The sequence below is a fragment of the Hyla sarda genome, chromosome 3, assembly GCF_029499605.1.
Source record: "Hyla sarda isolate aHylSar1 chromosome 3, aHylSar1.hap1, whole genome shotgun sequence".
NCBI lineage: Eukaryota > Metazoa > Chordata > Amphibia > Anura > Hylidae > Hyla > Hyla sarda.
This window is the reverse complement of record NC_079191.1, coordinates 250,886,475-250,912,122: the sequence shown is the minus strand read 5'-3', so window position 1 is coordinate 250,912,122 and position 25,648 is coordinate 250,886,475. Positions and strand designations below refer to the sequence as shown.

Sequence of the window (25,648 nt, the reverse complement as noted above, 5' to 3'; positions counted from 1 at the left end):
TGTAGTTTATTGCAAAACATTTGCAATGTTGAGGTACAGACATTGTAAATTTTTTTGGGCCAAAAAAAAAAAAAGGACCATAGAACTTCCTCTTGTAGCATACAGCAGCTGATAAGTATTGGAAGAGTTAAGAGCTTTAAATACAAGTCATTTCCAAATCTGTATAACTTTTTGGCACCGGTTAATAAAAAAAAAAAATTGCCACACGAGTATCCCTTTAAGATCCACGAATGTAACTTTAATCTTTTTGTGGTCTGACAAAACTTACAACTAAAAAAATAAGGTACGAGAACATGCCACCAACTACTCCAAACCCCTTAGAACACCGACATCCACATGTTTTTATATATGGACAATAAAAGCAAGGCCATTTCCTCCATCTGCTACCAAGGGGGTTGAAACCCATGAAGTTGGATTCAACCAATACAGCAGGGGATTTGAACAAACAACCTTCATGCTGCTAGGCTGCAAGGCTAACCACTGAGCTGTGAGGGATCTTGACACAGCGAGCAGAGTGCTAGATCCGTCTTAGGTTCGAGTAACCGCCCCGTACCAAAACCCTCCCCCCCCCCCTTCCTCTGTACATTTAATCTGTGTGCCAAAACAACCTAGACCTTGGTCGCCGCATATGGTTGACAAGCAGCTCCCACAGCCTGGTGGTTAGAGCAGCAGCCTTGGAGTGCAGAGGTCGAGAGTTCGAATCCTGTGAAGATCGTGACGATGGAAGCTGTTAAAAGAGATGGATCGTGGACGATGTCGGTGCATAAATGGACTGAGGTGAGGTGGATGTCAAGGAGAGCAGATTGCGGAATAATGGATCGTGGACCTGGAGGATGTCGATGGGTGGACTGAGGTGAGGAGGATGTCAAGGAAAACAGATGTTGAGGTAAGTGGTCAGAGGGTGAAGTGGTGGGAGGTGGTTGACTACATCGAATGGAGGCTTCTAGATTGTCGATCTGCCAAAAGTGGTGTTGTGTCTGTTGCAACATGTGGGATGTTGAAAATAAAAAAAATGGGAGTGTTTATTTACCTTTTTCTTTTATATTCAAGAAAAATGATCTCCCCCTCTTGTGCCTCCAGCCCATCACACACTTCCACATCACCAACCTTCTTCCTATCACAACTTCCTTACCACCCACACCACCACCACAGCTATCCACACCTCCTGGATGCCCAACCATCAACCACACACACACACACACACTAACACTTACCTTAACATACTCCATTGCCATGCTCTGCTGCCACAATTTCTCCAAACCAGCTTCAGTGTCTTCACAGGACTTGAACTGCCAATCTCTGTGCTCCAAGGCAGAAGCTCTAACCACTAGACCGTGAGAGCTACTTGGAAAATGGCAAGGATGACTGTGGTCTAGACCTGCCCCGCCCCGCCCCAACCCCCCCCCCCCCCCTTCCTCTGTACAGTTACTCTGTGTGCCAAAACAACCTAGACCTCGGTCGCTGCATTTGGTTGACAAGCAGCTCCCACGGCCTGGTGGTTAGAGCAGCAGCCTTGGAGTGCAGAGGTCGAGAGTTCGAATCCTGTGAAGATTGTGACGATGGAAGCTGTTAAAAGAGATGGATCATGGATGATGTCGGTGGATAAATGGACTGAGGTGAGGTGGATGTCAAGGAGAGCAGATTGCGGAATAATGGATCGTGGACCTGGAGGATGTCAAGGAGAACAGATGTTGAGGTAAGTGGTCAGAGGGTGAAGTGGTGGGAGGTGGTCGACTACATCGAATGGAGGCTTCTAGGTTGTCGATCTGCCAAAAGTGGTGTTGTGTCTGTTGCAACATGTGGGATGTTGAAAATAAAAAAATGGGAGTGTTTATTTGCCTTTTTTTTTTTTTTATATTCAAGAAAAATGATCTCCCCCTCTAGTGCCTCCAGCCCATCACACACTTCCACATCACCAACCTTCTTCCTATCACACCTTCCTTCCCACCCACACCACTCACTTCCTTACCACCCACACCACCACCACAGCTATCCACACCTCCAACACCTTCTGGATGCCCAACCATCAACCACACACACACACACACACACTTACCTTAACATACTCCATTGCCATGCTCTGCTGCCACAATTTCTCCAAACCAGCTTCAGTGTCTTCACAGGACTTGAACTGCCAACCTCTGTGCTCCAAGGCAGAAGCTCTAACCACTAGACCGTGAGAGCTACTTGGAAAATGGCAAGGATGACTGTGGTCTAGACCTGCCCCGCCCCGCCCCAACCCCCCCCCCCCTTCCTCTGTACAGTTACTCTGTGTGCCAAAACAACCTAGACCTCGGTCGCTGCATTTGGTTGACAAGCAGCTCCCACGGCCTGGTGGTTAGAGCAGCAGCCTTGGAGTGCAGAGGTCGAGAGTTCAAATCCTGTGAAGATCGTGACGATGGAAGCTGTTAAAAGAGATGGATCGTGGATGATGTCGGTGGATAAATGGACTGAGGTGAGGTGGATGTCAAGGAGAGCAGATTGCGGAATAATGGATCGTGGACCTGGAGGATGTCGATGGGTGGACTGAGGTGAGGAGGATGTCAAGGAAAACAGATGTTGAGGTAAGTGGTCAGAGGGTGAAGTGGTGGGAGGTGGTTGACTACATCGAATGGAGGCTTCTAGATTGTCGATCTGCCAAAAGTGGTGTTGTGTCTGTTGCAACATGTGGGATGTTGAAAATAAAAAAAATGGGAGTGTTTATTTACCTTTTTCTTTTATATTCAAGAAAAATGATCTCCCCCTCTTGTGCCTCCAGCCCATCACACACTTCCACATCACCAACCTTCTTCCTATCACAACTTCCTTCCCACCCACACCACTCACTTCCTTACCACCCACACAGCTATCCACACCTCCTGGATGCCCAACCATCAACCACACACACACACACACTAACCCTTAACATACTCCATTGCCATGCTCTGCTGCCACAATTTCTCCAAACCAGCTTCAGTGTCTTCACAGGACTTGAACTGCCAACCTCTGTGCTCCAAGGCAGAAGCTCTAACCACTAGACCGTGAGAGCTACTTGGAAAATGGCAAGGATGACTGTGGTCTAGACCTGCCCCGCCCCGCCCCAACCCCCCCCCCCCCCTTCCTCTGTACAGTTACTCTGTGTGCCAAAACAACCTAGACCTCGGTCGCTGCATTTGGTTGACAAGCAGCTCCCACGGCCTGGTGGTTAGAGCAGCAGCCTTGGAGTGCAGAGGTCGAGAGTTCGAATCCTGTGAAGATCGTGACGATGGAAGCTGTTAAAAGAGATGGATCGTGGATGATGTCGGTGGATAAATGGACTGAGGTGAGGTGGATGTCAAGGAGAGCAGATTGCGGAATAATGGATCGTGGACCTGGAGGATGTCGATAGGTGGACTGAGGTGAGGAGGATGTCAAGGAGAACAGATGTTGAGGTAAGTGGTCAGAGGGTGAAGTGGTGGGAGGTGGTCGACTACATCGAATGGAGGCTTCTAGGTTGTCGATCTGCCAAAAGTGGTGTTGTGTCTGTTGCAACATGTGGGATGTTGAAAATAAAAAAATGGGAGTGTTTATTTGCCTTTTTTTTTTTTTATATTCAAGAAAAATGATCTCCCCCTCTAGTGCCTCCAGCCCATCACACACTTCCACATCACCAACCTTCTTCCTATCACACCTTCCTTCCCACCCACACCACTCACTTCCTTACCACCCACACCACCACCACAGCTATCCACACCTCCAACACCTTCTGGATGCCCAACCATCAACCACACACACACACACTAACACTTACCTTAACATACTCCATTGCCATGCTCTGCTGCCACAATTTCTCCAAACCAGCTTCAGTGTCTTCACAGGACTTGAACTGCCAACCTCTGTGCTCCAAGGCAGAAGCTCTAACCACTAGACCGTGAGAGCTACTTGGAAAATGGCAAGGAGGACTGTGGTCTTGAACTGTCTTGACAAAAAAAGAGAAAACGAGCAGAGGGGGGCTCGAACCTAAGACCGAGCTACCTCTTAGGCTTGCAATATCTAAATTCGAGCCCCCCTCTCTTTATGGCACGCAGGACATGCAGATCATAAGTACTGGAACGATTGAGAGCTTTAAATGTAGGTAATGTACAAATCTGTATAACTTTTTGGCACCAGTTGATTTCCAAAAATACATTTTTTCCCACCGGTTCATATACATTTAACTGGGACAGTACAGGCTAGCCGAGAGCTAGGTAGGACTTAGGTTCGAGTCCCCCACTCTGTGCGCTTAATTTAGCCTTCCATGTCTTGTGGGGGTATAGCTCAGTGGTAGAGCATTTGACTGCAGATCAAGAGGTCCTTGGTTCAAATCCGAGTGCCCCCTAATCCCCCTTTTTTTTGCTTTCGAACTGAACCATATCCCACATATGTAGTTTATTGCTGAAAATTAGCAACGTCGAGGTACATGCGTGCCACATATTGCAGGGGTATAGCTCAGTGGTAGAGCCGGTTCAAGAGGTCCTTGGTTCAAATCCAAGTGCCCGCTAATGCACAATTTTTTCTTTACAGCTCAACCATATCTCATGTTTGTAGTTTATTGCAAAACATTTGCAATGTTGAGGTACAGACATTGTAAATTTTTTTGGGCCAAAAAAAAAAAAAGGACCATAGAACTTCCTCTTGTAGCATACAGCAGCTGATAAGTATTGGAAGAGTTAAGAGCTTTAAATACAAGTCATTTCCAAATCTGTATAACTTTTTGGCACCGGTTAATAAAAAAAAAAAATTGCCACACGAGTATCCCTTTAAGATCCACGAATGTAACTTTAATCTTTTTGTGGTCTGACAAAACTTACATCTAAAAAAATAAGGTACGAGAACATGCCACCAACTACTCCAAACCCCTTAGAACACCGACATCCACATGTTTTTATATATGGACAATAAAAGCAAGGCCATTTCCTCCATCTGCTACCAAGGGGGTTCAAACCCATGAAGTTGAATTCAACCAATACAGCAGGGGATTTGAACAAACAACCTTCATGCTGCTAGGCTGCAAGGCTAACCACTGAGCTGTGAGGGATCTTGACACAGCGAGCAGAGTGCTAGATCCGTCTTAGGTTCGAGTAACCGCCCCGTACCAAAACCCTCCCCCCCCCCTCCTTCCTCTGTACATTTAATCTGTGTGCCAAAACAACCTAGACCTTGGTCGCCGCATTTGGTTGACAAGCAGCTCCCACAGCCTGGTGGTTAGAGCAGCAGCCTTGGAGTGCAGAGGTCGAGAGTTCGAATCCTGTGAAGATCGTGACGATGGAAGCTGTTAAAAGAGATGGATCGTGGACGATGTCGGTGCATAAATGGACTGAGGTGAGGTGGATGTCAAGGAGAGCAGATTGTGGAATAATGGATCGTGGACCTGGAGGATGTCGATGGGTGGACTGAGGTGAGGAGGATGTCAAGGAAAACAGATGTTGAGGTAAGTGGTCAGAGGGTGAAGTGGTGGGAGGTGGTTGACTACATCGAATGGAGGCTTCTAGATTGTCGATCTGCCAAAAGTGGTGTTGTGTCTGTTGCAACATGTGGGATGTTGAAAATAAAAAAAATGGGAGTGTTTATTTACCTTTTTCTTTTATATTCAAGAAAAATGATCTCCCCCTCTTGTGCCTCCAGCCCATCACACACTTCCACATCACCAACCTTCTTCCTATCACAACTTCCTTCCCACCCACACCACTCACTTCCTTACCACCCACACCACCACCACAGCTATCCACACCTCCTGGATGCCCAACCATCAACCACACACACACACACACACACACTAACACTTACCTTAACATACTCCATTGCCATGCTCTGCTGCCACAATTTCTCCAAACCAGCTTCAGTGTCTTCACAGGACTTGAACTGCCAACCTCTGTGCTCCAAGGCAGAAGCTCTAACCACTAGACCGTGAGAGCTACTTGGAAAATGGCAAGGATGACTGTGGTCTAGACCTGCCCCGCCCCGCCCCCAACCCCCCCCCCCCTTCCTCTGTACAGTTACTCTGTGTGCCAAAACAACCTAGACCTCGGTCGCTGCATTTGGTTGACAAGCAGCTCCCACGGCCTGGTGGTTAGAGCAGCAGCCTTGGAGTGCAGAGGTCGAGAGTTCGAACCCTGTGAAGATCGTGACGATGGAAGCTGTTAAAAGAGATGGATCGTGGATGATGTTGGTGGATAAATGGACTGAGGTGAGGTGGATGTCAAGAAGAGCAGATTGTGGAATAATGGATCGTCGACCTGGAGGATGTCGATAGGTGGACTGAGGTGAGGAGGATGTCAAGGAGAACAGATGTTGAGGTAAGTGGTCAGAGGGTGAAGTGGTGGGAGGTGGTCGACTACATCGAATGGAGGCTTCTAGGTTGTCGATCTGCCAAAAGTGGTGTTGTGTCTGTTGCAACATGTGGGATGTTGAAAATAAAAAAATTGGAGTGTTTATTTGCCTTTTTTTTTTTTTATATTCAAGAAAAATGATCTCCCCCTCTAGTGCCTCCAGCCCATCACACACTTCCACATCACCAACCTTCTTCCTATCACAACTTCCTTCCCCACCACACCACTCACTTCCTTACCACCCACACCACCACCACAGCTATCCACACCTCCAACACCTCCAACACCTTCTGGATGCCCAACCATCAACCACACACACACACACTAACACTTACCTTAACATACTCCATTGCCATGCTCTGCTGCCACAATTTCTCCAAACCAGCTTCAGTGTCTTCACAGGACTTGAACTGCCAACCTCTGTGCTCCAAGGCAGAAGCTCTAACCACTAGACCGTGAGAGCTACTTGGAAAATGGCAAGGATGACTGTGGTCTAGACCTGCCCCGCCCCGACCCAACCCCCCCCCCCCCTTCCTCTGTACAGTTACTCTGTGTGCCAAAACAACCTAGACCTCGGTCGCTGCATTTGGTTGACAAGCAGCTCCCACGGCCTGGTGGTTAGAGCAGCAGCCTTGGAGTGCAGAGGTCGAGAGTTCGAATCCTGTGAAGATCGTGACGATGGAAGCTGTTAAAAGAGATGGATCGTGGATGATGTCGGTGGATAAATGGACTGAGGTGAGGTGGATGTCAAGGAGAGCAGATTGCGGAATAATGGATCATGGACCTGGAGGATGTCGATAGGTGGACTGAGGTGAGGAGGATGTCAAGGAGAACAGATGTTGAGGTAATGGTCAGAGGGTGAAGTGGTGGGAGGTGGTCGACTACATCGAATGGAGGCTTCTAGGTTGTCGATCTGCCAAAAGTGGTGTTGTGTCTGTTGCAACATGTGGGATGTTGAAAATAAAAAAATGGGAGTGTTTATTTGCCTTTTTTTTTTATTTTTATATTCAAGAAAAATGATCTCCCCCTCTAGTGCCTCCAGCCCATCACACACTTCCACATCACCAACCTTCTTCCCATCACACCTTCTTTCCCACCCACACCACTCACTTCCTTACCACCCACACCACCACCACAGCTATCCACACCTCCAACACCTTCTGGATGCCCAACCATCAACCACACACACACACACACACACTAACACTTACCTTAACATACTCCATTGCCATGCTCTGCTGCCACAATTTCTCCAAACCAGCTTCAGTGTCTTCACAGGACTTGAACTGCCAACCTCTGTGCTCCAAGGCAGAAGCTCTAACCACTAGACCGTGAGAGCTACTTGGAAAATGGCAAGGAGGACTGTGGTCTTGAACTGTCTTGACAAAAAAAGAGAAAACGAGCAGAGGGGGGCTCGAACCTAAGACCGAGCTACCTCTTAGGCTTGCAGAGGTCGAGAGTTAGAGCAGCAGCCTTGGAGTGCAGAGGTCGAGAGTTCGAACCCTGTGAAGATCGTGACGATGGAAGCTGTTAAAAGAGATGGATCGTGGATGATGTCGGTGGATAAATGGACTGAGGTGAGGTGGATGTCAAGGAGAGCAGATTGCGGAATAATGGATCGTCGACCTGGAGGATGTCGATAGGTGGACTGAGGTGAGGAGGATGTCAAGGAGAACAGATGTTGAGGTAAGTGGTCAGAGGGTGAAGTGGTGGGAGGTGGTCGACTACATCGAATGGAGGCTTCTAGGTTGTCGATCTGCCAAAAGTGGTGTTGTGTCTGTTGCAACATGTGGGATGTTGAAAATAAAAAAATGGGAGTGTTTATTTGCCTTTTTTTTTTTATATTCAAGAAAAATGATCTCCCCCTCTAGTGCCTCCAGCCCATCACACACTTCCACATCACCAACCTTCTTCCTATCACAACTTCCTTCCCCACCACACCACTCACTTCCTTACCACCCACACCACCACAGCTATCCACACCTCCAACACCTTCTGGATGCCCAACCATCAACCACACACACACACACTAACACTTACCTTAACATACTCCATTGCCATGCTCTGCTGCCACAATTTCTCCAAACCAGCTTCAGTGTCTTCACAGGACTTGAACTGCCAACCTCTGTGCTCCAAGGCAGAAGCTCTAACCACTAGACCGTGAGAGCTACTTGGAAAATGGCAAGGATGACTGTGGTCTAGACCTGCCCCGCCCCGCCCCAACCCCCCCCCCCCCTTCCTCTGTACAGTTACTCTGTGTGCCAAAACAACCTAGACCTCGGTCGCTGCATTTGGTTGACAAGCAGCTCCCACGGCCTGGTGGTTAGAGCAGCAGCCTTGGAGTGCAGAGGTCGAGAGTTCGAATCCTGTGAAGATCGTGACGATGGAAGCTGTTAAAAGAGATGGATTGTGGATGATGTCGGTGGATAAATGGACTGAGGTGAGGTGGATGTCAAGGAGAGCAGATTGCGGAATAATGGATCGTCGACCTGGAGGATGTCGATAGGTGGACTGAGGTGAGGAGGATGTCAAGGAGAACAGATGTTGAGGTAAGTGGTCAGAGGGTGAAGTGGTGGGAGGTGGTCGACTACATCGAATGGAGGCTTCTAGGTTGTCGATCTGCCAAAAGTGGTGTTGTGTCTGTTGCAACATGTGGGATGTTGAAAATAAAAAAATGGGAGTGTTTATTTGCCTTTTTTTTTTTTTTATATTCAAGAAAAATGATCTCCCCCTCTAGTGCCTCCAGCCCATCACACACTTCCACATCACCAACCTTCTTCCTATCACAACTTCCTTCCCCACCACACCATTCACTTCCTTACCACCCACACCACCACCACAGCTATCCACACCTCCAACACCTTCTGGATGCCCAACCATCAACCACACACACACACACACTAACACTTACCTTAACATACTCCATTGCCATGCTCTGCTGCCACAATTTCTCCAAACCAGCTTCAGTGTCTTCACAGGACTTGAACTGCCAACCTCTGTGCTCCAAGGCAGAAGCTCTAACCACTAGACCGTGAGAGCTACTTGGAAAATGGCAAGGATGACTGTGGTCTAGACCTGCCCCGCCCCGCCCCAACCCCCCCCCCCCCCCTTCCTCTGTACAGTTACTCTGTGTGCCAAAACAACCTAGACCTCGGTCGCTGCATTTGGTTGACAAGCAGCTCCCACGGCCTGGTGGTTAGAGCAGCAGCCTTGGAGTGCAGAGGTCGAGAGTTCGAATCCTGTGAAGATCGTGACGATGGAAGCTGTTAAAAGAGATGGATCGTGGATGATGTCGGTGGATAAATGGACTGAGGTGAGGTGGATGTCAAGGAGAGCAGATTGCGGAATAATGGATCATGGACCTGGAGGATGTCGATAGGTGGACTGAGGTGAGGAGGATGTCAAGGAGAACAGATGTTGAGGTAAGTGGTCAGAGGGTGAAGTGGTGGGAGGTGGTCGACTACATCGAATGGAGGCTTCTAGGTTGTCGATCTGCCAAAAGTGGTGTTGTGTCTGTTGCAACATGTGGGATGTTGAAAATAAAAAAATGGGAGTGTTTATTTGCCTTTTTTTTTTTTTTTATATTCAAGAAAAATGATCTCCCCCTCTAGTGCCTCCAGCCCATCACACACTTCCACATCACCAACCTTCTTCCTATCACACCTTCCTTCCCACCCACACCACTCACTTCCTTACCACCCACACCACCACCACAGCTATCCACACCTCCAACACACCCAACCATCAACCACACACACACACACTAACACTTACCTTAACATACTCCATTGCCATGCTCTGCTGCCACAATTTCTCCAAACCAGCTTCAGTGTCTTCACAGGACTTGAACTGCCAACCTCTGTGCTCCAAGGCAGAAGCTCTAACCACTAGACCGTGAGAGCTACTTGAAAAATGGCAAGGATGACTGTGGTCTAGACCTGCCCCGCCCCGCCCCAACCCCCCCCCCCCTTCCTCTGTACAGTTACTCTGTGTGCCAAAACAACCTAGACCTCGGTCGCTGCATTTGGTTGACAAGCAGCTCCCACGGCCTGGTGGTTAGAGCAGCAGCCTTGGAGTGCAGAGGTCGAGAGTTCGAATCCTGTGAAGATCGTGACGATGGAAGCTGTTAAAAGAGATGGATCGTGGATGATGTCGGTGGATAAATGGACTGAGGTGAGGTGGATGTCAAGGAGAGCAGATTGCGGAATAATGGATCGTCGACCTGGAGGATGTCGATAGGTGGACTGAGGTGAGGAGGATGTCAAGGAGAACAGATGTTGAGGTAAGTGGTCAGAGGGTGAAGTGGTGGGAGGTGGTCGACTACATCGAATGGAGGCTTCTAGGTTGTCGATCTGCCAAAAGTGGTGTTGTGTCTGTTGCAACATGTGGGATGTTGAAAATAAAAAAAATGGGAGTGTTTATTTACCTTTTTCTTTTATATTCAAGAAAAATGATCTCCCCCTCTTGTGCCTCCAGCCCATCACACACTTCCACTTCACCAACCTTCTTATTATCACAACTTCCTTCCCACCCACACCACTCACTTCCTTACCACCCACACCACCACCACAGCTATCCACACCTCCTGGATGCCCAACCATCAACCACACACACACACACACACACACACACACACACACACACACACACACACACACACACTAACACTTACCTTAACATACTCCATTGCCATGCTCTGCTGCCACAATTTCTCCAAACCAGCTTCAGTGTCTTCACAGGACTTGAACTGCCAACCTCTGTGCTCCAAGGCAGAAGCTCTAACCACTAGACCGTGAGAGCTACTTGGAAAATGGCAAGGATGACTGTGGTCTAGACCTGCCCCGCCCCGCCCCAACCCCCCCCCCCTTCCTCTGTACAGTTACTCTGTGTGCCAAAACAACCTAGACCTCGGTCGCTGCATTTGGTTGACAAGCAGCTCCCACGGCCTGGTGGTTAGAGCAGCAGCCTTGGAGTGCAGAGGTCGAGAGTTCGAACCCTGTGAAGATCGTGATGATGGAAGCTGTTAAAAGAGATGGATCGTGGATGATGTCGGTGGATAAATGGACTGAGGTGAGGTGGATGTCAAGGAGAGCAGATTGCGGAATAATGGATCGTCGACCTGGAGGATGTCGATAGGTGGACTGAGGTGAGGAGGATGTCAAGGAGAACAGATGTTGAGGTAAGTGGTCAGAGGGTGAAGTGGTGGGAGGTGGTCGACTACATCGAATGGAGGCTTCTAGGTTGTCGATCTGCCAAAAGTGGTGTTGTGTCTGTTGCAACATGTGGGATGTTGAAAATAAAAAAATGGGAGTGTTTATTTGCCTTTTTTTTTTTTATATTCAAGAAAAATGATCTCCCCCTCTAGTGCCTCCAGCCCATCACACACTTCCACATCACCAACCTTCTTCCTATCACAACTTCCTTCCCCACCACACCACTCACTTCCTTACCACCCACACCACCACCACAGCTATCCACACCTCCAACACCTTCTGGATGCCCAACCATCAACCACACACACACACACACTAACACTTACCTTAACATACTCCATTGCCATGCTCTGCTGCCACAATTTCTCCAAACCAGCTTCAGTGTCTTCACAGGACTTGAACTGCCAACCTCTGTGCTCCAAGGCAGAAGCTCTAACCACTAGACCGTGAGAGCTACTTGGAAAATGGCAAGGATGACTGTGGTCTAGACCTGCCCCGCCCCGCCCCAACCACCCCCCCCCCCTTCCTCTGTACAGTTACTCTGTGTGCCAAAACAACCTAGACCTCGGTCGCTGCATTTGGTTGACAAGCAGCTCCCACGGCCTGGTGGTTAGAGCAGCAGCCTTGGAGTGCAGAGGTCGAGAGTTCGAATCCTGTGAAGATCGTGACGATGGAAGCTGTTAAAAGAGATGGATCGTGGATGATGTCGGTGGATAAATGGACTGAGGTGAGGTGGATGTCAAGGAGAGCAGATTGCGGAATAATGGATCATGGAACTGGAGGATGTCGATAGGTGGACTGAGGTGAGGAGGATGTCAAGGAGAACAGATGTTGAGGTAAGTGGTCAGAGGGTGAAGTGGTGGGAGGTGGTCGACTACATCGAATGGAGGCTTCTAGGTTGTCGATCTGCCAAAAGTGGTGTTGTGTCTGTTGCAACATGTGGGATGTTGAAAATAAAAAAATGGGAGTGTTTATTTGCCTTTTTTTTTTTTTTTATATTCAAGAAAAATGATCTCCCCCTCTAGTGCCTCCAGCCCATCACACACTTCCACATCACCAACCTTCTTCCTATCACACCTTCCTTCCCACCCACACCACTCACTTCCTTACCACCCACACCACCACCACAGCTATCCACACCTCCAACACACCCAACCATCAACCACACACACACACACACACACACTAACACTTACCTTAACATACTCCATTGCCATGCTCTGCTGCCACAATTTCTCCAAACCAGCTTCAGTGTCTTCACAGGACTTGAACTGCCAACCTCTGTGCTCCAAGGCAGAAGCTCTAACCACTAGACCGTGAGAGCTACTTGGAAAATGGCAAGGAGGACTGTGGTCTTGAACTGTCTTGACAAAAAAAGAGAAAACGAGCAGAGGGGGGCTCGAACCTAAGACCGAGCTACCTCTTAGGCTTGCAATATCTAAATTCGAGCCCCCCTCTCTTTATGGCACGCAGGACATGCAGATCATAAGTACTGGAACGATTGAGAGCTTTAAATGTAGGTAATGTACAAATCTGTATAACTTTTTGGCACCAGTTGATTTCCAAAAATACATTTTTTCCCACCGGTTCATATACATTTAACTGGGACAGTACAGGCTAGCCGAGAGCTAGGTAGGACTTAGGTTCGAGTCCCCCACTCTGTGCGCTTAATTTAGCCTTCCATGTCTTGTGGGGGTATAGCTCAGTGGTAGAGCATTTGACTGCAGATCAAGAGGTCCTTGGTTCAAATCCGAGTGCCCCCTAATCCCCCTTTTTTTTGCTTTCGAACTGAACCATATCCCACATATGTAGTTTATTGCTGAAAATTAGCAATGTCGAGGTACATGCGTGCCACATATTGCAGGGGTATAGCTCAGTGGTAGAGCCGGTTCAAGAGGTCCTTGGTTCAAATCCAAGTGCCCGCTAATGCACAATTTTTTCTTTACAGCTCAACCATATCTCATGTTTGTAGTTTATTGCAAAACATTTGCAATGTTGAGGTACAGACATTGTAAATTTTTTTGGGCCAAAAAAAAAAAAAGGACCATAGAACTTCCTCTTGTAGCATACAGCAGCTGATAAGTATTGGAAGAGTTAAGAGCTTTAAATACAAGTCATTTCCAAATCTGTATAACTTTTTGGCACCGGTTAATAAAAAAAAAAAATTGCCACACGAGTATCCCTTTAAGATCCACGAATGTAACTTTAATCTTTTTGTGGTCTGACAAAACTTACATCTAAAAAAATAAGGTACGAGAACATGCCACCAACTACTCCAAACCCCTTAGAACACCGACATCCACATGTTTTTATATATGGACAATAAAAGCAAGGCCATTTCCTCCATCTGCTACCAAGGGGGTTCAAACCCATGAAGTTGAATTCAACCAATACAGCAGGGGATTTGAACAAACAACCTTCATGCTGCTAGGCTGCAAGGCTAACCACTGAGCTGTGAGGGATCTTGACACAGCGAGAAGAGTGCTAGATCCGTCTTAGGTTCGAGTAACCGCCCCGCCCCGCCCCCAACCCCCCCCCTTCCTCTGTACAGTTACTCTGTGTGCCAAAACAACCTAGACCTCGGTCGCTGCATTTGGTTGACAAGCAGCTCCCACGGCCTGGTGGTTAGAGCAGCAGCCTTGGAGTGCAGAGGTCGAGAGTTCGAATCCTGTGAAGATCGTGACGATGGAAGCTGTTAAAAGAGATGGATCGTGGATGATGTTGGTGGATAAATGGACTGAGGTGAGGTGGATGTCAAGGAGAGCAGATTGCGGAATAATGGATCGTCGACCTGGAGGATGTCGATAGGTGGACTGAGGTGAGGAGGATGTCAAGGAGAACAGATGTTGAGGTAAGTGGTCAGAGGGTGAAGTGGTGGGAGGTGGTCGACTACATCGAATGGAGGCTTCTAGGTTGTCGATCTGCCAAAAGTGGTGTTGTGTCTGTTGCAACATGTGGGATGTTGAAAATAAAAAAATGGGAGTGTTTATTTGCCTTTTTTTTTTTTTTATATTCAAGAAAAATGATCTCCCCCTCTAGTGCCTCCAGCCCATCACACACTTCCACATCACCAACCTTCTTCCTATCACAACTTCCTTCCCCACCACACCACTCACTTCCTTACCACCCACACCACCACCACAGCTATCCACACCTCCAACACCTTCTGGATGCCCAACCATCAACCACACACACACACACACTAACACTTACCTTAACATACTCCATTGCCATGCTCTGCTGCCACAATTTCTCCAAACCAGCTTCAGTGTCTTCACAGGACTTGAACTGCCAACCTCTGTGCTCCAAGGCAGAAGCTCTAACCACTAGACCGTGAGAGCTACTTGGAAAATGGCAAGGATGACTGTGGTCTAGACCTGCCCCGCCCCGCCCCAACCCCCCCCCCCCTTCCTCTGTACAGTTACTCTGTGTGCCAAAACAACCTAGACCTCGGTCGCTGCATTTGGTTGACAAGCAGCTCCCACGGCCTGGTGGTTAGAGCAGCAGCCTTGGAGTGCAGAGGTCGAGAGTTCGAATCCTGTGAAGATCGTGACGATGGAAACTGTTAAAAGAGATGGATCGTGGATGATGTCGGTGGATAAATGGACTGAGGTGAGGTGGATGTCAAGGAGAGCAGATTGCGGAATAATGGATCATGGAACTGGAGGATGTCGATAGGTGGACTGAGGTGAGGAGGATGTCAAGGAGAACAGATGTTGAGGTAAGTGGTCAGAGGGTGAAGTGGTGGGAGGTGGTCGACTACATCGAATGGAGGCTTCTAGGTTGTCGATCTGCCAAAAGTGGTGTTGTGTCTGTTGCAACATGTGGGATGTTGAAAATAAAAAAATGGGAGTGTTTATTTGCCTTTTTTTTTTTTTTTATATTCAAGAAAAATGATCTCCCCCTCTAGTGCCTCCAGCCCATCACACACTTCCACATCACCAACCTTCTTCCTATCACACCTTCCTTCCCACCCACACCACTCACTTCCTTACCACCCACACCACCACCACAGCTATCCACACCTCCAACACACCCAACCATCAACCACACACACACACACACACACACTAACACTTACCTTAACATACTCCATTGCCATGCTCTGCTGCCACAATTTCTCCAAACCAGCTTCAGTGTCTTCACAGGACTTGAACTGCCAACCTCTGTGCTCCAAGGCAGAAGCTCTAACCACTAGACCGTGAGAGCTACTTGGAAAATGGCAAGGAGGACTGTGGTCTTGAACTGTCTTGACAAAAAAAGAGAAAACGAGCAGAGGGGGGCTCGAACCTAAGACCGAGCTACCTCTTAGGCTTGCAATATCTAAATTCGAGCCCCCCTCTCTTTATGGCACGCAGGACATGCAGATCATAAGTACTGGAACGATTGAGAGCTTTAAATGTAGGTAATGTACAAATCTGTATAACTTTTTGGCACCAGTTGATTTCCAAAAATACATTTTTTCCCACCGGTTCATATACATTTAACTGGGACAGTACAGGCTAGCCGAGAGCTAGGTAGGACTTAGGTTCGAGTCCCCCACTCTGTGCGCTTAATTTAGCCTTCCATGTCTTGTGGGGGTATAGCTCAGTGGTAGAGCATTTGACTGCAGATCAAGAGGTCCTTGGTTCAAATCCGAGTGCCCCCTAATCCCCCTTTTTTTTGCTTTCGAACTGAACCATATCCCACATATGTAGTTTATTGCTGAAAATTAGCAATGTCGAGGTACATGCGTGCCACATATTGCAGGGGTATAGCTCAGTGGTAGAGCCGGTTCAAGAGGTCCTTGGTTCAAATCCAAGTGCCCGCTAATGCACAATTTTTTCTTTACAGCTCAACCATATCTCATGTTTGTAGTTTATTGCAAAACATTTGCAATGTTGAGGTACAGACATTGTAAATTTTTTTGGGCCAAAAAAAAAAAAAGGACCATAGAACTTCCTCTTGTAGCATACAGCAGCTGATAAGTATTGGAAGAGTTAAGAGCTTTAAATACAAGTCATTTCCAAATCTGTATAACTTTTTGGCACCGGTTAATAAAAAAAAAAAATTGCCACACGAGTATCCCTTTAAGATCCACGAATGTAACTTTAATCTTTTTGTGGTCTGACAAAACTTACATCTAAAAAAATAAGGTACGAGAACATGCCACCAACTACTCCAAACCCCTTAGAACACCGACATCCACATGTTTTTATATATGGACAATAAAAGCAAGGCCATTTCCTCCATCTGCTACCAAGGGGGTTCAAACCCATGAAGTTGAATTCAACCAATACAGCAGGGGATTTGAACAAACAACCTTCATGCTGCTAGGCTGCAAGGCTAACCACTGAGCTGTGAGGGATCTTGACACAGCGAGAAGAGTGCTAGATCCGTCTTAGGTTCGAGTAACCGCCCCGCCCCGCCCCCAACCCCCCCCCCTTCCTCTGTACAGTTACTCTGTGTGCCAAAACAACCTAGACCTCGGTCGCTGCATTTGGTTGACAAGCAGCTCCCACAGCCTGGTGGTTAGAGCAGCAGCCTTGGAGTGCAGAGGTCGAGAGTTCGAATCCTGTGAAGATCGTGACGATGGAAGCTGTTAAAAGAGATGGATCGTGGATGATGTTGGTGGATAAATGGACTGAGGTGAGGTGGATGTCAAGGAGAGCAGATTGCGGAATAATGGATCGTCGACCTGGAGGATGTCGATAGGTGGACTGAGGTGAGGAGGATGTCAAGGAGAACAGATGTTGAGGTAAGTGGTCAGAGGGTGAAGTGGTGGGAGGTGGTCGACTACATCGAATGGAGGCTTCTAGGTTGTCGATCTGCCAAAAGTGGTGTTGTGTCTGTTGCAACATGTGGGATGTTGAAAATAAAAAAATGGGAGTGTTTATTTGCCTTTTTTTTTTTTTTATATTCAAGAAAAATGATCTCCCCCTCTAGTGCCTCCAGCCCATCACACACTTCCACATCACCAACCTTCTTCCTATCACAACTTCCTTCCCCACCACACCACTCACTTCCTTACCACCCACACCACCACCACAGCTATCCACACCTCCAACACCTTCTGGATGCCCAACCATCAACCACACACACACACACTAACACTTACCTTAACATACTCCATTGCCATGCTCTGCTGCCACAATTTCTCCAAACCAGCTTCAGTGTCTTCACAGGACTTGAACTGCCAACCTCTGTGCTCCAAGGCAGAAGCTCTAACCACTAGACCGTGAGAGCTACTTGGAAAATGGCAAGGATGACTGTGGTCTAGACCTGCCCCGCCCCGCCCCAACCCCCCCCCCCCCCTTCCTCTGTACAGTTACTCTGTGTGCCAAAACAACCTAGACCTCGGTCGCTGCATTTGGTTGACAAGCAGCTCCCACGGCCTGGTGGTTAGAGCAGCAGCCTTGGAGTGCAGAGGTCGAGAGTTCGAATCCTGTGAAGATCGTGACGATGGAAGCTGTTAAAAGAGATGGATCGTGGATGATGTCGGTGGATAAATGGACTGAGGTGAGGTGGATGTCAAGGAGAGCAGATTGCGGGATCATGGACCTGGAGGATGTCGATAGGTGGACTGAGGTGAGGAGGATGTCAAGGAGAACAGATGTTGAGGTAAGTGGTCAGAGGGTGAAGTGGTGGGAGGTGGTCGACTACATCGAATGGAGGCTTCTAGGTTGTCGATCTGCCAAAAGTGGTGTTGTGTCTGTTGCAACATGTGGGATGTTGAAAATAAAAAAATGGGAGTGTTTATTTGCCTTTTTTTTTTTTTTATATTCAAGAAAAATGATCTCCCCCTCTAGTGCCTCCAGCCCATCACACACTTCCACATCACCAACCTTCTTCCCATCACACCTTCCTTCCCACCCACACCACTCACTTCCTTACCACCCACACCACCACCACAGCTATCCACACCTCCAACACCTTCTGGATGCCCAACCATCAACCACACACACACACTAACACTTACCTTAACATACTCCATTGCCATGCTCTGCTGCCACAATTTCTCCAAACCAGCTTCAGTGTCTTCACAGGACTTGAACTGCCAACCTCTGTGCTCCAAGGCAGAAGCTCTAACCACTAGACCGTGAGAGCTACTTGGAAAATGGCAAGGAGGACTGTGGTCTTGAACTGTCTTGACAAAAAAAGAGAAATTGAGCAGAGGGGGGCTCGAACCTAAGACCGAGCTACCTCTTAGGCTTGCCATATCTAAATTCGAGCCCCCCTCTCTTTATGGCACGCAGGACATGCAGATCATAAGTACTGGAACGATTGAGAGCTTTAAATGTAGGTAATGTACAAATCTGTATAACTTTTTGGCACCAGTTGATTTCCAAAAATACATTTTTTCCCACCGGTTCATATACATTTAACTGGGACAGTACAGGCTAGCCGAGAGCTAGGTAGGACTTAGGTTCGAGTCCCCCACTCTGTGCGCTTCATTTAGCCTTCCATGTCTTGTGGGGGTATAGCTCAGTGGTAGAGCATTTGACTGCAGATCAAGAGGTCCTTGGTTCAAATCCGAGTGCCCCCTAATCCCCCTTTTTTTTTGCTTTCGAACTGAACCATATCCCACATATGTAGTTTATTGCTGAAAATTAGCAATGTCGAGGTACATGCGTGCCACATATTGCAGAGGTATAGCTCAGTGGTAGAGCCGGTTCAAGAGGTCCTTGGTTCAAATCCAAGTGCCCGCTAATGCACAATTTTTTCTTTACAGCTCAACCATATCTCATGTTTGTAGTTTATTGCAAAACATTTGCAATGTTGAGGTACAGACATTGTAAATTTTTTTGGGCCAAAAAAAAAAAAAAAGGACCATAGAACTTCCTCTTGTAGCATACAGCAGCTGATAAGTATTGGAAGAGTTAAGAGCTTTAAATACAAGTCATTTCCAAATCTGTATAACTTTTTGGCACCGGTTAATAAAAAAAAAAAATTGCCACACGAGTATCCCTTTAAGATCCACGAATGTAACTTTAATCTTTTTGTGGTCTGACAAAACTTACATCTAAAAAAATAAGGTACGAGAACATGCCACCAACTACTCCAAACCCCTTAGAACACCGACATCCACATGTTTTTATATATGGACAATAAAAGCAAGGCCATTTCCTCCATCTGCTACCAAGGGGGTTCAAACCCATGAAGTTGAATTCAACCAATACAGCAGGGGATTTGAACAAACAACCTTCATGCTGCTAGGCTGCAAGGCTAACCACTGAGCTGTGAGGGATCTTGACACAGCGAGCAGAGTGCTAGATCCTTCTTAGGTTCGAGTAACCGCCCCGTACCAAAACCCTCCCCCCCCCTTCCTCTGTACATTTAATCTGTGTGCCAAAACAACCTAGACCTTGGTCGCCGCATTTGGTTGACAAGCAGCTCCCACGGCCTGGTGGTTAGAGCAGCAGCCTTGGAGTGCAGAGGTCGAGAGTTCGAATCCTGTGAAGATCGTGACGATGGAAGCTGTTAAAAGAGATGGATCGTGGACGATGTCGGTGGATAAATGGACTGAGGTGAGGTGGATGTCAAGGAGAGCAGATTGCGGAATAATGGATCGTGGACCTGGAGGATGTCGATGGGTGGACTGAGGTGAGGAGGATGTCAAGGAAAACAGATGTTGAGGTAAGTGGTCAGAGGGTGAAGTGGTGGGAGGTGGTTGACTACATCGAATGGAGGCTTCTAGATTGTCGATCTGCCAAAAGTGGTGTTGTGTCTGTTGCGACATGTGGGATGTTGAAAATAAAAAAAATGGGAGTGTTTATTTACCTTTTTCTTTTATATTCAAGAAAAATGATCTCCCCCTCTTGTGCCTCCAGCCCATCACACACTTCCACATCACCAACCTTCTTCCTATCACAACTTCCTTCCCACCCACACCACTCACTTCCTTACCACCCACACCACCACCACAGCTATCCACACCTCCTGGATGCCCAACCATCAACCACACACACTAACACTTACCTTAACATACTCCATTGCCATGCTCTGCTGCCACAATTTCTCCAAACCAGCTTCAGTGTCTTCACAGGACTTGAACTGCCAACCTCTGTGCTCCAAGGCAGAAGCTCTAACCACTAGACCGTGAGAGCTACTTGGAAAATGGCAAGGATGACTGTGGTCTAGACCTGCCCCGCCCCGCCCCAACCCCCCCCCCCTTCCTCTGTACAGTTACTCTGTGTGCCAAAACAACCTAGACCTCGGTCGCTGCATTTGGTTGACAAGCAGCTCCCACGGCCTGGTGGTTAGAGCAGCAGCCTTGGAGTGCAGAGGTTGAGAGTTCGAATCCTGTGAAGATCGTGACGATGGAAGCTGTTAAAAGAGATGGATCGTGGATGATGTCGGTGGATAAATGGACTGAGGTGAGGTGGATGTCAAGGAGAGCAGATTGTGGAATAATGGATCGTGGACCTGGAGGATGTCGATAGGTGGACTGAGGTGAGGAGGATGTCAAGGAGAACAGATGTTGAGGTAAGTGGTCAGAGGGTGAAGTGGTGGGAGGTGGTCGACTACATCGAATGGAGGCTTCTAGGTTGTCGATCTGCCAAAAGTGGTGTTGTGTCTGTTGCAACATGTGGGATGTTGAAAATAAAAAAATGGGAGTGTTTATTTGCCTTTTTTTTTTTTATATTCAAGAAAAATGATCTCCCCCTCTAGTGCCTCCAGCCCATCACACACTTCCACATCACCAACCTTCTTCCTATCACAACTTCCTTCCCACCCACACCACTCCACTCACTTCCTTACCACCCACACCACCACCACAGCTATCCACACCTCCAACACCTTCTGGATGCCCAACCATCAACCACACACACACTAACACTTACCTTAACATACTCCATTGCCATGCTCTGCTGCCACAATTTCTCCAAACCAGCTTCAGTGTCTTCACAGGACTTGAACTGCCAACCTCTGTGCTCCAAGGTAGAAGCTCTAACCACTAGACAGTGAGAGCTACTTGGAAAATGGCAAGGAGGACTGTGGTCTTGAACTGTCTTGACAAAAAAAGAGAAAACGAGCAGAGGGGGGCTCGAACCTAAGACCGAGCTACCTCTTAGGCTTGCAATATCTAAATTCGAGCCCCCCTCTCTTTATGGCACGCAGGACATGCAGATCATAAGTACTGGAACGATTGAGAGCTTTAAATGTAGGTAATGTACAAATCTGTATAACTTTTTGGCACCAGTTGATTTCCAAAAATACATTTTTTCCCACCGGTTCATATACATTTAACTGGGACAGTACAGGCTAGCCGAGAGCTAGGTAGGACTTAGGTTCGAGTCCCCCACTCTGTGCGCTTAATTTAGCCTTCCATGTCTTGTGGGGGTATAGCTCAGTGGTAGAGCATTTGACTGCAGATCAAGAGGTCCTTGGTTCAAATCCGAGTGCCCCCTAATCCCCCTTTTTTTTGCTTTCGAACTGAACCATATCCCACATATGTAGTTTATTGCTGAAAATTAGCAATGTCGAGGTACATGCGTGCCACATATTGCAGGGGTATAGCTCAGTGGTAGAGCCGGTTCAAGAGGTCCTTGGTTCAAATCCAAGTGCCCGCTAATGCACAATTTTTTCTTTACAGCTCAACCATATCTCATGTTTGTAGTTTATTGCAAAACATTTGCAATGTTGAGGTACAGACATTGTAAATTTTTTTGGGCCAAAAAAAAAAAAAAGGACCATAGAACTTCCTCTTGTAGCATACAGCAGCTGATAAGTATTGGAAGAGTTAAGAGCTTTAAATACAAGTCATTTCCAAATCTGTATAACTTTTTGGCACCGGTTAATAAAAAAAAAAAATTGCCACACGAGTATCCCTTTAAGATCCACGAATGTAACTTTAATCTTTTTGTGGTCTGACAAAACTTACATCTAAAAAAATAAGGTACGAGAACATGCCACCAACTACTCCAAACCCCTTAGAACACCGACATCCACATGTTTTTATATATGGACAATAAAAGCAAGGCCATTTCCTCCATCTGCTACCAAGGGGGTTCAAACCCATGAAGTTGAATTCAACCAATACAGCAGGGGATTTGAACAAACAACCTTCATGCTGCTAGGCTGCAAGGCTAACCACTGAGCTGTGAGGGATCTTGACACAGCGAGCAGAGTGCTAGATCCGTCTTAGGTTCGAGTAACCGCCCCGTACCAAAACCCTCCCCCCCCTTCACTCTGTACATTTAATCTGTGTGCCAAAACAACCTAGACCTTGGTCGCCGCATTTGGTTGACAAGCAGCTCCCACGGCCTGGTGGTTAGAGCAGCAGCCTTGGAGTGCAGAGGTCGAGAGTTCGAATCCTGTGAAGATCGTGACGATGGAAGCTGTTAAAAGAGATGGATCGTGGACGATGTCGGTGGATAAATGGACTGAGGTGAGGTGGATGTCAAGGAGAGCAGATTGCGGAATAATGGATCGTGGACCTGGAGGATGTCGATGGGTGGACTGAGGTGAGGAGGATGTCAAGGAAAACAGATGTTGAGGTAAGTGGTCAGAGGGTGAAGTGGTGGGAGGTGGTTGACTGCATCGAATGGAGGCTTCTAGATTGTCGATCTGCCAAAAGTGGTGTTGTGTCTGTTGCAACATGTGGGATGTTGAAAATAAAAAAAATGGGAGTGTTTATTTACCTTTTTCTTTTATATTCAAGAAAAATGATCTCCCCCTCTTGTGCCTCCAGCCCATCACACACTTCCACATCACCAACCTTCTTCCTATCACAACTTCCTTCCCACCCACACCACTCACTTCCTTACCACCCACACCACCACCACAGCTATCCACACCTCCTGGATGCCCAACCATCAACCTCACACACACACACACACACACACACTAACACTTACCTTAACATACTCCATTGCCATGCTCTGCTGCCAAAATTTCTCCAAAACAGCTTCAGTGTCTTCACAGGACTTGAACTGCCAACCTCTGTGCTCCAAGGCAGAAGCTCTAACCACTAGACCGTGAGAGCTACTTGGAAAATGGCAAGGATGACTGTGGTCTAGACCTGCCCCGCCCCGCCCCCAACCCCCCCCCCCCCCTTCCTCTGTACAGTTACTCTGTGTGCCAAAACAACCTAGACCTCGGTCGCTGCATTTGGTTGACAAGCAGCTCCCACGGCCTGGTGGTTAGAGCAGCAGCCTTGGAGTGCAGAGGTCGAGAGTTCGAACCCTGTGAAGATCGTGACGATGGAAGCTGTTAAAAGAGATGGATCGTGGATGATGTTGGTGGATAAATGGACTGAGGTGAGGTGGATGTCAAGGAGAGCAGATTGCGGAATAATGGATCGTCGACCTGGAGGATGTCGATAGGTGGACTGAGGTGAGGAGGATGTCAAGGAGAACAGATGTTGAGGTAAGTGGTCAGAGGGTGAAGTGGTGGGAGGTGGTCGACTACATCGAATGGAGGCTTCTAGGTTGTCGATCTGCCAAAAGTGGTGTTGTGTCTGTTGCAACATGTGGGATGTTGAAAATAAAAAAATGGGAGTGTTTATTTGCCTTTTTTTTTTTTTATATTCAAGAAAAATGATCTCCCCCTCTAGTGCCTCCAGCCCATCACACACTTCCACATCACCAACCTTCTTCCTATCACAACTTCCTTCCCCACCACACCACTCACTTCCTTACCACCCACACCACCACCACAGCTATCTACACCTCCAACACCTTCTGGATGCCCAACCATCAACCACACACACACACACTAACACTTACCTTAACATACTCCATTGCCATGCTCTGCTGCCACAATTTCTCCAAACCAGCTTCAGTGTCTTCACAGGACTTGAACTGCCAACCTCTGTGCTCCAAGGCAGAAGCTCTAACCACTAGACCGTGAGAGCTACTTGGAAAATGGCAAGGATGACTGTGGTCTAGACCTGCCCCGCCCCGCCCCAACCCCCCCCCCTTCCTCTGTACAGTTACTCTGTGTGCCAAAACAACCTAGACCTCGGTCGCTGCATTTGGTTGACAAGCAGCTCCCACGGCCTGGTGGTTAGAGCAGCAGCCTTGGAGTGCAGAGGTCGAGAGTTTGAACCCTGTGAAGATCGTGACAATGGAAGCTGTTAAAAGAGATGGATCGTGGATGATGTCGGTGGATAAATGGACTGAGGTGAGGTGGATGTCAAGGAGAGCAGATTGCGGAATAATGGATCGTCGACCTGGAGGATGTCGATAGGTGGACTGAGGTGAGGAGGATGTCAAGGAGAACAGATGTTGAGGTAAGTGGTCAGAGGGTGAAGTGGTGGGAGGTGGTCGACTACATCGAATGGAGGCTTCTAGGTTGTCGATCTGCCAAAAGTGGTGTTGTGTCTGTTGCAACATGTGGGATGTTGAAAATAAAAAAATTGGGAGTGTTTATTTACCTTTTTCTTTTATATTCAAGAAAAATGATCTCCCCCTCTTGTGCCTCCAGCCCATCACACACTTCCACATCACCAACCTTCTTCCTATCACAACTTCCTTCCCCACCACACCACTCACTTCCTTACCACCCACACCACCACCACAGCTATCCACACCTCCAACACCTTCTGGATGCCCAACCATCAACCACACACACTAACACTTACCTTAACATACTCCATTGCCATGCTCTGCTGCCACAATTTCTCCAAACCAGCTTCAGTGTCTTCACAGGACTTGAACTGCCAACCTCTGTGCTCCAAGGCAGAAGCTCTAACCACTAGACCGTGAGAGCTACTTGGAAAATGGCAAGGATGACTGTGGTCTAGACCTGCCCCGCCCCGCCCCAACCCCCCCCCCCTTCCTCTGTACAGTTACTCTGTGTGCCAAAACAACCTAGACCTCGGTCGCTGCATTTGGTTGACAAGCAGCTCCCACGGCCTGGTGGTTAGAGCAGCAGCCTTGGAGTGCAGAGGTCGAGAGTTTGAATCCTGTGAAGATCGTGACGATGGAAGCTGTTAAAAGAGATGGATCGTGGATGATGTCGGTGGATAAATGGACTGAGGTGAGGTGGATGTCAAGGAGAGCAGATTGCGGAATAATGGATCGTGGACCTGGAGGATGTCGATAGGTGGACTGAGGTGAGGAGGATGTCAAGGAGAACAGATGTTGAGGTAAGTGGTCAGAGGGTGAAGTGGTGGGAGGTGGT

The 25,648-nt window shown here is 47.8% G+C and overlaps 5 non-coding genes across 5 annotated transcripts; all 5 read left to right on the top strand.

Annotated features, from left to right (window-relative positions):
• The first annotated feature begins 4,264 nt into the window (after positions 1–4,264).
• TRNAC-GCA (transfer RNA cysteine (anticodon GCA)) lies at positions 4,265–4,336 on the top strand. The gene has a single exon. It is a non-coding gene; the product is annotated as a tRNA-Cys (tRNA).
• An 8,894-nt stretch (positions 4,337–13,230) lies between these two features.
• TRNAC-GCA (transfer RNA cysteine (anticodon GCA)) lies at positions 13,231–13,302 on the top strand. Its single transcript has one exon. It is a non-coding gene; the product is annotated as a tRNA-Cys (tRNA).
• Positions 13,303–16,115: 2,813 nt separating this feature from the next.
• On the top strand, positions 16,116–16,187 carry TRNAC-GCA (transfer RNA cysteine (anticodon GCA)). Its single transcript has one exon. It is a non-coding gene; the product is annotated as a tRNA-Cys (tRNA).
• Positions 16,188–18,992: 2,805 nt separating this feature from the next.
• TRNAC-GCA (transfer RNA cysteine (anticodon GCA)) lies at positions 18,993–19,064 on the top strand. Its single transcript has one exon. It is a non-coding gene; the product is annotated as a tRNA-Cys (tRNA).
• Positions 19,065–21,858: 2,794 nt separating this feature from the next.
• On the top strand, positions 21,859–21,930 carry TRNAC-GCA (transfer RNA cysteine (anticodon GCA)). The gene has a single exon. It is a non-coding gene; the product is annotated as a tRNA-Cys (tRNA).
• Positions 21,931–25,648: the final 3,718 nt, after the last annotated feature.